Source organism: Peromyscus maniculatus, chromosome X (genome assembly GCF_049852395.1).
Source record: "Peromyscus maniculatus bairdii isolate BWxNUB_F1_BW_parent chromosome X, HU_Pman_BW_mat_3.1, whole genome shotgun sequence".
Lineage (NCBI taxonomy): Eukaryota > Metazoa > Chordata > Mammalia > Rodentia > Cricetidae > Peromyscus > Peromyscus maniculatus.
Window position 1 is genome coordinate 77,632,646 of NC_134875.1, and position 10,852 is coordinate 77,643,497.

At 42.3% G+C, this 10,852-nt stretch overlaps 1 pseudogene; it reads right to left on the reverse strand.

Moving 5' to 3' along the window:
- Window positions 1-1,488: 1,488 nt before the first annotated feature.
- Window positions 1,489-2,043, reverse strand: LOC143270754 (zinc finger protein 431 pseudogene; annotated as a pseudogene).
- Between the last annotated feature and the right edge of the window lie 8,809 nt (window positions 2,044-10,852).

Consider the following 10,852-nt stretch of genomic DNA (forward strand, 5'->3'; position numbering starts at 1 on the left):
CCCCAAGGATCTCCTACTAGGCTCTACCTCCTGCAGGATATGGAGACCCTGGGTACTACCACCTCGGGCATCAAGCTTTCAACAGACGAACCCATGAGGGAAAACCCACACCCAAACTAAGGCATCTGGTAGATTTGTTTGCTTCTCCTTATTTGTTTGTATTGACAGTAACTACAAATACCTAATTTTTAGTGAAAAGTGCCAATATATTCTTTGGATTTAAAGATCCCTTTCTTGCTGGTCAGAAATTTAAGACAGAGTTTATTTGACTGTCTTTGGAATTTATGATTATATTCTACCAATTGTGCTGCTTTAATGAATCAAATAAAACTGTGATGAATAAATGAAGGTTTGAACGTATAAGAAAAATGAACAGAAATGCCTAGTTCTATGGAAGATCACCAGGAAATCAAAATAAGTGTTATTTTCAACAACAGTAGGATCAAAGCACTTACCCCAGTACTCACTGGTTCCTTAGTGTCTCATAGAAAGGCTACATAGACGATGAAAGAAAACTTTGATGAACTATGTAAGACTTTCTAGATATGTAACACTCTGCTTACATTGAGCAGAATCTTATTTGTGTGCAAGCAGCAGCATGTCTAAAGTTCAAAGAAACAAGTTTAAATTTTGAAAACTTACATTTTCAGAGAACTGGAAAAATCCTCATTTAAAAAAATTTAATTATTTATTTGTATGTATCTGGGTGGTTTGCTTGCATAGATGTGCATGTTGCCTTCAGATTCTAGAAGAGGGCATTGAATTCCCTGGAGCTGGAGTTACAGACTCCTGTGGGCTGCCATGTGGGTGCTGGGAATTGAACACAGGATTTTAGAAAGAGAAGCCAGTGCCCTTAACCACTGAGCCATCTCTTGATCCTTGCAGGCTTAATTTTAACCACAAAGCAAGAAGTCAGAATCCAAGAGCTGATGATGGTGTTTATGTTCTATACATTTCTGTGGGATTTTTGGTTTTCCTACGTGACCACAACATAGCTATTGTATCTCTACACAACATGCCTGTATTGAAGTGGAAAAAATGAGGCTGAGTTGACTTACTATTTCATTAGAAGACAGCAAAAAACTTACGTTCAACTATTCTAAGGCCTGTTATATTTCATTGTGGAGTACTGGATTTCATGGCTTGCTTTAGCTTCAAGGGAGGCTGGGAAAATATTAAGCTATATAACCTCTGTGGTGACAAAGAATAATACAGAAGTGGATTGGAATTGTTTTTTACAAGTTAATTGACAGTGGTCTAAGTGTTTTTGCCTCAGGAATTTCCCTAAAGTATATATTAGTTATTTTTTTGGAGATGAACAGAAACAGAGTTATAGGATAAAATCTGGGAAAAATAAGAAATGGAGGGATGGCTTGTTATGGGCTTGAATTCTTTTTTTTTTTTTTTTTTGAGTAACAATGTTTTTACTATGGATTATTTGCTTATCAATAGGTTGCGTACATATTCGTATCATATATTCAGTAGTATACCTTTTGTAATTTAAATATGAAAATAAATGGACTGTCACTTGTACAGCATAGCTCTGATGAAGCTATTATTCAAGTGATAATTTCTGTTAAGGCATTGATTCCTTGTTCTTAAAAGAATGACTTGCAAACACAATACACTTACCTGCTATTGAGGTATGAGTGTTTATGAGCATTTAATGATCATGAATGCATTTTAAGCTGTGATTATTTACAATGTTTCACTTCTTTAAAATGTCCAGATAAGTTAAATATATCCAGAGGCCCATTTGTAATAGCTTCCACAAAAAATTACCTTCCATGTTTTTGAGAAATTTGACAATATTCTTCAACTTCAACATCTTCCCAATTGTAGCCTATAGCTGTGAGGTTCATATAGGTCTCCAGCATGACATCTTTGTAGAGATTCCTCTGTGAAGGATCCATCAATGCCCACTCTTCCTGAGAGATGTCGACATGCACATCATTATAGGTCACTGCATTCATGTCATGGTTTCGCAGCTTGTCCATGCTCTCGATTCAGCTCACTGCAGCAGGTCTCAGCACACCACACAAAACTGCTGGAACCAGCTCTGCTTCAAAACCAGGTCTCAGGCTTGAATTCTTAGATAGGATTTTTTTTTTTTTACTGATAAATAATATGAAGCCACAGATTTGAAAAGATAGGAAAACAGAGATAGAAAGGAGGGAATGAAGAACAAAGGAATAAGCTATAATTTACAAAGAATACTAATTTCTTTAAGTCCAGAAGTTCTATACATACCAATTCAGACAGTGATAGGTAAAAATATTTTTACATTTTCATCTCTACTGAATATGTACAGACTCTTTCATTAGGTTTTAAATATTATATCATAACAACTATTTTGTAGCATTTACATTGTTTTAGGTATTATAAGTAATCTATAGATTGTTAGTTATTTGGCCGCATTGTGTTCTTACCCTGCAAGGAAATGTCACGAAACACGACAGAATCTGCTAATAAGAGTTTTATTAGAGATAAAGGGACAGAGAGTGCGCAAGCCTGTGGGAGAGACACATGTGTGGAGAAGAAGAAGGAACCGGGAACATGGCGCTCATTTTTTAAAGGCTGGGCGTGGCCAGGTCACGTCACTACTCCACACATGTGCGTAGATCACATGGCCACGTTGTGTGCTTACATCGCCGTGAAACATCACGGATCCTGATCACGCGAGATGCCTTGACCCGGAAATGCCTATCCTGACCTGGAACTGGCTAGGTGGAAGTATCTGCCTGGTATATGCAAACATGCCCAACAGTGGGGGCGTGTTGTGAACCATTCATAGATGGCTTAAAGCACACAAGAAAATGCATAAAAGTCAGATGTACATACCACGCAATTTTATATTGCATGGAACATCCTTGAATCTTGGTGTCCCAAGGATACTGAGGAACAATTCTATTGTAAGTTAGGCCTTTTGTTTTGATCTGCCTGTCTGTAGGTATGTCTGTCTACCTATCTGGTGTGTGTGTGTGTGTGTGTGTGTGTGTGTGTGTGTGTGTGTGTGTGTGTGTGTGTGTCTTGCGGGACGCAAGAATATATCATAGAGATTCAGCTGTGTATTAAAGCTGAACTTTGACCAGCCAAAGGTCTGTCAAAAGGCAAAGCCATTTATTATGAATATTTGGTGTTACCCAGCCCTTACTATTCCAGTTGTCTTGTCTTCTGCTGTAAAATCCATACGTGCCCAGACCAATTGGCAAACAGTTCAGCTCCCCTGACCTGCTGAACTACTAAGTTACTAACTGCCCTGCTGAGCTTAGGAGACAAGCTGGCAGGAGACACCTAGCTTTGTTTCTTGTGCTAATGAAGTTCAGACCATCCTCTTGCCTTGAAGAGGCCTAGTGGTTCTCCAGAGCATTTGACTGAGAACTAAAGAGATTTTTACATATCAGCGTGAAAGGTAAAACAACATTCCTGTGAAAGCAGGGAACCACCTGCCCAGAGGAAGAAAGGACAGACATTTTCTGTAGACAAGGACAGAACAGCATGTCGAGAGAGAAGAGCAGACCACAGAGGTTCCATTGAGGGTAAGCAGATATTGAGTAGAATTTTCTGAGTGCCAGGAGTAGAGAGTGGCAGAGATGGAGAAAGAGGATACAGAGGATGAAGATGAGGCTGGAAACATAGGAGTTGGTCGTTAGCTGGACTATGAGCTGGGGAGCTGGACGGAACTGCAGTTATGGAGACAGGATTTCATCCCAGAGAAATAGAGTAGACTGATAAAGAGCTTGGTATGTCTAGAGTTACTACTGCCTTGAATGCCTGGTGGAGCTATAGCTGAATTGATGTAATTTTGTCTTAGAGGAATAAAGTTAACAGACATAAGAATATAGTGTAAGTAGATTTTTTTTTTCCCCTCAGATCCCATGCCGGACTTAGCTGAGCCCCTGAAGGCCTTCCATTTATTTTTCCTAGAACAGTGCCCTGGAATGTTCAAGGTGTGTGCTTCCTGTCACCCCAGTACTGCTCAGGTTAGCTGCTAAAGTTTTCACCTGCCACCGAGGTATATGTACTTAATGCAAGAGCTTATTCAGTCCATGCATGGGGGTAAATATGGGGTACTATCTCTTAGGAGAGTCTATGAGCTGAATAGCAGAGTATGCAGTTGTCTTCATCAGTGTATGATCTCATGAACACTATTTTCGTTTTGCTAGCATGTTAGACCCTCTTAGCTGGACTCTGGTGTTCCCACACAGTTATTACAATATACATGTTGTTGCAAAAATATTGGTCCTGTGGGAGAATGACAATGGAAATTCCTGTCACCTCATTGACATCATTCTATTTTGCATATTATATTAATAAGCTATTCATGCTAATTGTGTTGCTCTGCATGCAGACTTCTTAACCTTGCTTCTAATGGTCTATTCTTGGGTCCTAATTGCTGTTTTTGTTCTATACTACTATTATTTTCCCATGAATGCAATAATCATAATAATTGTAATATCTAATACTTCTTGATTAATTGTTATGAGCCACATACTGTGGTAAGAACTTTTGTTTAGTCTTCACAATAATTCTACTAGGTAGCCACCATTGATATCTTGATTTTACAAGTAAAAAAACTTGAGATGCGACCTCCTTCCCTGGGCTCCATACTCTGGCCCACAGCTCCAGCAGCTTTACCAGAGGCCAGGCTGCTCCTAAGCATCACAGGGAAGACACTGCCCACTTCCCACTAATATTCCTTAAAGCCCACTCAACAACCCCAGACTGTACCCCTCCCCTGGACTCCATATTCCTGCCTACAACTTTAGAAGAAGACTTGGGCTTTACCGGAGGCCAGGCCAGATCTAGGGACTCAAAGTCCCCAAACCTCCAGTCAAGACACCGTACTGGACCTGAAGACTCCAGACACCAGAACCACTGGACACTTCTGATCCAGAAGAGTCAGAAAACAAAAGGACAAAACACTCACCCAACAAAGACAAATGCAGGAATCAATACCTACAACTATAATTATCCTAACTCCAGATGTCTAAACACCAGTGTAAGTACACAATGAATGACAGAAAGGCCAATATGATATCACTAGAACCCAGTGACCCTCTACCAGGAAGATCTGAACATTCCAATGAAACGGAAGCACAAGAAAACGACCTTAAAAATAACTTTATGAAGATGAGAGAGGTCCTTAAAGAGGACATTTTAAAACATCCCTTAAAGAAAGTGAGGCAAAGACAAACAGACAATTGGAGGAAATCAATAAATCCCTTAAAGAATGCCAAAAGATCCAAGAAAAAAATAAACAGTGAAGGAAATGGTTCAAGACCTGAAAAATGGAAATGGAAGCAATAAAAAAACACAATTGAGGGAATTCTGGAAATAGAATATCTGAGTAATGGAAGAGGAACTACAGATGCAAACATCACCAGCAGAATACAAGAGATAGAGAAATTCTCACACATTGAAGAGAAGAAAGAGGAAATAGATTTATCAGTCAAGGAGAATATTAATTCTAAAAAATTCCTAACACAAAAGATCCAGGAAATCTGGGACACTATGAATAAAAGACCAAACCTAAGAATAATAGGAATAGAAGAAGAATCCCAGCTCAAAAACCCAGAGAATATATATAATAAAATCATAGAAGAAAATTTTCCCCACCTAAAGAAGGACCTACTTATAAAGGTACAAGAAATGTACAGAACACCAAATAGACTGGACCAGAAAAGAAAGTCCCTTCACCACATATTAAGTAAAACACTAAACATACAGAGCTAAGAAAGAATGTTAAAAAGCTACAAGGGAAAAAAGGCTGGGTAACACAGAAAGGCAGACCTATCAGAATTACACCCAACTTCTCAATGGAGACTCTAAAAGCCAGAAAGGCCTGGACAGATGTCTTGCAGACTCTTAAGAGACCATGGATGCCAGCTTAGACTACTATACCCAGTAAAACTTTCAATTACCATAAATGGAGAAAACAAGATATTTCATGGCAAAGTCAAATTTAAACAAAATCTATCCACAAATTCAGCCTTATGGAAGGTACTAGAAGGAAAACTCCAATGCAAGGAAGTTAGCTACACCCATGAAAACACACACAACAGATAATCTCACACCAGCAAAACCCAAGGAAGGGAAACACACACACACACACACACACACACACACACACATGCACACACACACACACACACACACACACACACACACACACACACTACCACCACCACCACAAACTAACAGTAAGTAACAATCATTGGTCATTAATCTCTCTCAATATCAATGAACTCAATTCACCAATAAAACGACACAGGCTAACAGAATGGATATGAAATAGGATCCATCATTCTGTTGCATATAACAAATATTCCTCAACACTCAAGTGTGATTCTAAAAAAACTGGGTACATGTGATGGGGCTTAAGGGAGAGGTCCAGGTCAGAGATGTAACAGTTGCATTCTTCAAGCATTAGGATTTTGAAATAGATGGTGGACACAGATGGTGTCCAACCCCTCCAGACTTTTGGGTCCGAGGGGACCACAATCAACCAGGAGTCCTCCTGGTGCCTCTGACGCCAAGTGATCAGGTGCTATCATACCAAATACTGCTGGAGGTCTCTAGGCCCAGGCCCAGGAGAGAGGAAAGGAAATAGCTCTGATCCATCCTTTGTGGCTGAGACCAAGTGTCACCTGTGACCTAACTGAGTGTCCTGGCACTGGGTTGTTGGGCACCATTGTGGTGAGAGAGTAAAGGGTGGGGAGGTGGAAGAGAGGGAGAGGCAGAATGATTTGTGGGCTGGGGAGAGAGGTGGGTTTGGAGAGGTTAGGGTGATGAGGAACGGGCTGAAGTGAATGGCCCACTGACTACCCAAGTCCAGGGAAATGTTGGGCTTGGGCTATGACCAAGGGCCAGGTCTTGATCTGGGGCCCTAGAGCAGCTGAAAGGGCCTGTGTTGTTGTTGTCTGTGGCTCCTGTCATGGCTGGGAGCTGGGCCGCAACCTGTGCCCATGAGGGTGTCTGAGAGCCATGCTGCCACCAGGGACATCCTGACCTGAGTGGCCTAAGCTATTACCCTGGGCCATGGTGTCATCCAGGCTAGGGTTGCTACAGACGGCCATGTCTGGTCTGTGGCCCTACAGCAGCCAGGGTCTAAGTTGATGTCTGGGGCTCCTATTGTCACTGAGGGCCATGAGGATGACGGGTCTGGTCAGCCACCTCAGACCATGCTGGTGTCTGAGGACCATGCTGCGCCTAGGGCCATGCCAATCTAGGTGGCTAGTACTGCCACTTGGAGCCTTGAAGATGTCCCCAGTGCTGCCACCTGGAGCAATGGAGATGTCCGGGCTCAGGTTGCTGCCTAGGGCCATGTCTGGGTCTGTGGCCCTGCAGAGGCCGGGATCTGGGGTCATGTCTGTGGCTCCAGTTGCTACCGAGGGCTCAGTGGATGCAGGGGTCTGGCCAGCAACCTGAGACCATGTTGGTATTCTGGGCTGTGCTGATCTAAGGGGCCTGTGCTGCTCCCAGGGCCGTGGTGACATCCAGGCTTGAGCTGCTGCTGAGAGCCATGTCTGGGTCAGTGGTCCTCTGCAGCTGGGCTCTGTGGTGAAGTCCGAGGCACGTGTTAGCATGGGGATCATTGGAACCATGACGGGCTGAGCTGACCTCACCCTTCACTCTCCCTGGGATAGCTGGTCCTGCACCTTGCTAGATATTGCAGCAGGTGAGCTGGCCCTGCCCCCCAGGGGAGAGCTTACCCCTGCACTCAGGAAAGATAGCCCCACCCCTCCTCATAGGTAGTATGCACCTTACCTGGGAAGCACCCTAGAGCTGATCCTGTGGTCAAGGATGCAGGTAAGGTGACCTTGAGGGAATTCTCGAGAGCAGAGGAGCTGACTCCACCCCTCTCATCTGACGTGTAGTGACATGAATAAGGGAAAGATGCCTTCCCCACTGGCCATTACCACCAGCAGCAGGTGAGAGAGCTGGCCCTGAGGTCACAAGAGTGAGAGAGCTCGCTCTGACCCTCACTGGCTGCAGCGCACAAGAAAGCAGCCTCTGCTTCCCATCTGGGCAGTGCACTAGAGCTGACCCTGTTGCTAGGGACGCAGGTCAGCCAGTCCTGAGGGTGTGAGGCCAATCAAGCTGACCCCGCCCCACGTCATCTGCCCCCTACAGCAATTGAGAGAGGGCCTTGCACCTTGCCTAGGCAAAACGGTAGAGCTGGCCCTGACAATATGAGTGAGGGAGACCTGGATCTGAGGGCCCATGAGCAGGAGAACTGGCCTCACTGCTCCTTGCTGTAGGCTGCACTGGGTGAGCTAGCCTAGGCTAGTGCTTGGAGGGCTCCTCTGGGTACTGAGGAGGAGTGAAAGCTGAACAGCTGACCAAATCCAGCTGCTACCCAGGCTCATAACCAGAGCTATGAGATGGCCCACCCCAGCATCCACTGAATCTATGAACTGTTGGAGCATGTGAAGGGGATGAACCTACAGATCCAAAACAGCAGGATCTCCATGACAAAGGATAACAACAGGGTATCTAAGAGGAGCCCCAGTGAGAGCAATGGTGTTGCAGAAGCCAGAGGCCTCGAACCAGACCAATGACTCCTGGCAATGAACACTTGCAAGTCAAGATGAAAAGACAAAAGGGTAAACTGAGTGACTCAACGGATCACACTACAGCTTCCACAACAAGATTCTTCTCTTTTTGTTTGTTTGTTTTGGTTTTGGTTTTTCTTTTAAATTTGGTTCTTTTGGGGGGGGGTTTACAAGGGCAGATGGCAGATGCAAGGGGACAGGGAGATAACTGGGATCAAAATGAATGATGTGAAACCCACAAAGAATCCATAAAATTAAAAAAAAAAGAAAAGAAACACCCCTCAACAACGTCAAAGAGAGATATTTCCTCAGAATAAAGAGTTAGAAAAAGATTTTCCAATCAAATAGACCCAAGAAGCAAGTTCATGTAGCTATCCTAATGTCTAATAAAATAGACTTCAAACCAAAATTAATCAAAAGAGATAGAGAAGGACATTTCATACTCATCAAAGGAAAAATCCACCAAGATCATGTTTCAATTCTGAATATCTATGCCTCCAATACAAGGGCTCCCACATTTGTAAAAGAAACATTACTAAAGCTTAAATCACACATCAGACCCCACACATTTATAGTGGGAAACTTCAACACTCCTCTCTCACCAATGAACAGGTAATCCGGACAAAAACTAAACAGAGAAATAATAGCGTTAATTGTGGTTTAGCAGAGGCAAGGACAATCACACCATACAACAAACTCACATGAAGGCTTTATTGCAAAGAGGGAGACTACAGAGCCATGTAGCACATATGCATAGACTACACAGTGATGTCCAGCCATAGGACTCTGGGCTGGCTAGGTGTCTGCCTGAATGCTGATAACACATGCGTGCAGGAGCTGCTCTTAGTGGGCACAGATGAGGGCCCTGGGAGTAGGCTAGGTGATCCCTGAAAATGCTAATAATGAACATAATGAACCAAAGGGACCTAAAGTTATTTACAGAACACTTGACCCAAACCTAGAAGAATATACGTTCTTTTCATTACCTCATGGAACCTTCTCCAAAACTGACCACATACTTGGTCACAAAGGAGGTCTCAATAGATTAAAAAAAAAAAAAATAAATAACCCCCTGTATCTTATCAGACCACCATGGATTAAAGCTGGATTTCAACAACAGAAGCTACAGAAAGCCAACAAATTCATGGAAACTGAACAACTTTCAACTGAATCGCCACCATTTCAAGGAAGAAATAAAGAAAAAAATTAAAGACTTTCTAGAGTATGATGAAAATGAATGTACAACATACCCAAACTTATGGGACACTAGGAAAGTTCATAGCTCTAAGTGCCCACTTAAAGAATTTGGAGAAATCTCATACTAATGACTTAATCGCACACCTGAAAGCTCTAGAACATAAAGAAGCAAACTCACCCAGTAGGAATAGATGACAGGAAACAATCAAATTGAGGACTGAAATCAATAAAATAGAAGCAAAGAGAACAACACAAAGTATCAATGAAACAAAGAGTTGGTTCTTTGAGAAAATCAACTAGATGAACAAAACCTTATCCAAACTAAAAGGCAGAGAGAGAATCTCCAAATTAACAAAATCACAAATGAAAAGGGGAATATAACAGACACTGAGGAAATCCAGAGAATCATTAGGTCATACTTCAAAAAACTGTACTCCACAAAATTGGAAAATCTAAAAGAAATGGACAAATTTCTTGATAGATAACACATACCAAAATTAAATCAAAACCATATAAACAATTTAAATAGACCTATAACCCCTAAGGAAATAGAAGCAACCATTAAAAGCCTCCCAATCAAAAAAGTCCAGGGTCAGTAGGTTTTAATGCAGAATTTTTCCAGACTTTCAAAGAAGAGCTAATACCAGTACTCCTCAAATTGTTCTGCACAATAGAAACAGAAGGAACATGGCCAAATTCTTTTTCTGAGGCTACCATCACCCTGATACCCAAGCCACACAAAGACTCAACAAAGAAAATTACAGATCAGTTTCCCTCATGAATATTGATGCAAAAATACTCAATAAAATACTCACAAACCGAATTAAAGAACACATTAAACCTGGGTGGCGGTGGCACATGCCTTTAATCCCAGCACTCGGGAGGCAGAGTCAGGTGGATCTCTGTGAGTTCAAGGCCAGCCTGGTCTACAGAGCAAGATCCAGGACAGGAACCAAAACTACACCATCAACCATGATCAATAGGCTTCACCCTAGAGATGCAAGAATGGTTCAGCTTATGAAATCAATGTAATCCACCATATAAAAAAACTGAAAGAAAACTCCCCACATATTCATCTCATTAGATGTTGAAAAAGT